Consider the following 1526-nt stretch of genomic DNA (forward strand, 5'->3'; position numbering starts at 1 on the left):
ACCACAGAGGCAAAGCATGAGTGGCTTCTAAGGATACCAACATTCAAAGGTAAGAGAGCACAGTCATGTGTAGCTTCCTTATTAAAGATGTGTTAGATGCAGGGGACAGGCACCTCACAAAGTCAAGGAGAATGTCATTTAAATGAGTTGCTACATTTGCTTCCACCATGGCCTTGCTTTAAATCCATGCCCAATTTGAAATCATCACTCCAGTAAAATTTCCTCATTATCCTCCCTTTGATCAAAGAACAGCATAACAAAAAATTCTTTATTAGGAATTCCATTTTCCTGTTTATTTTAAAAAATATTCTTTGCAGATATTTTTATAACTTTTGACTGCTCCACGTAAGTAAAAAGGTTTCTGGTGCTTAGTACACACACTTGCACAAAAGTAGGAAGTGGTGACAGGCGAGATATTTAAACTTTTAAATAAATCTTTCTCAAAGCAAACTATGAAATGTAACACCTTCTTATAATTAGTACTACTACTACTATTATTATTGTTGTTGTTGTTGTTATTGTGGTATTATTTGGTTCAAATGAAGCATAAAAAAGAAGACACTTAAAAGAAAAAAATTAAATCTGTGATCACAATTAACTTTAAAAACTTTAGATGCAGTCAAAGTGTGTCTTTATTGATGTATTTTCCTGGGAAGTTCTGGGGGTCAATTTGCCCTGACTCAGGAGAAAGGGCTGATAGGCAGAGCTCCTGCTGAAGCCTCTCTGATGTGGGGAAGACAACAGCTAAGGCTCCACATTACCCTGCCTAAAGCAGGTGTTACCTTGGTGAAGGAATGGTGTATGTCCTTTCAAGTCAGGGACAGAAAGGTGTTAGGAAACATATAGTTATAGGAAAAAGTTCTCAAGTATTGCTTTTATCAAGGGTACTTAGAAAAGTATGAGTCCATTGCTGAAAAACTACGGTTCCACTGGGACTTGAACCCAAGTCCTTCTGCTTGCAAAGCAGACATGCTAACCACTACACTATGGAACCCCTGAGGGAGGATACCTGATTAGGAGCCTTTTCAGGGAGTACAGCCAGAGTCAGCTTCTCCACAGGAACTCCTGCCATTTATTGTGACCTATCCCAATCTCAAAACTGCTGATCACAAAGGTGAATTTTGACCCTGGTCTCAGGAATTTCAGCAGCAAGCCCACCTTGTGGCGTGAGAGGTGAGACCACCTGAAATTGGGATTGAGCCCAGGCTATGGGCCCTCTAACTTCCTGACTCCAAACTTTCCCTCAGCAGCACAGGCCAGTGGGAGTTTACTGTATTTAGGCATAGCTGCCTCTGGCGTCTTTCCTCAGTCATGCCTTCTTTTCCCACTCTCAGGAACTGGACTGACTTGTTCTATGGGAAGTCAGCAAAAAGTCACTGCCAGTGGCTCTTAGATCTGAGTGTGAAGGACCAGAATGCTGCTGCTGGGGCTAAAGACTAGCACTTCAGAGTATGGCATAGGGTGAGATTGTCATATTTATAGTGTTGTCTTGATTTGCCAGGACTTGAAATGGTCTCAGGCTTCAG

At 41.4% G+C, this 1526-nt stretch overlaps 1 non-coding gene across 1 annotated transcript; it reads right to left on the reverse strand.

Annotated features, from left to right (window-relative positions):
• Nucleotides 1-921: 921 nt before the first annotated feature.
• Trnaa-ugc (transfer RNA alanine (anticodon UGC)) lies at nt 922-994 on the reverse strand. Its single transcript has one exon. It is a non-coding gene; the product is annotated as a tRNA-Ala (tRNA).
• Nucleotides 995-1526: the final 532 nt, after the last annotated feature.

This window comes from Acomys russatus, chromosome X (assembly GCF_903995435.1).
Source record: "Acomys russatus chromosome X, mAcoRus1.1, whole genome shotgun sequence".
NCBI classification, from domain to species: domain Eukaryota; kingdom Metazoa; phylum Chordata; class Mammalia; order Rodentia; family Muridae; genus Acomys; species Acomys russatus.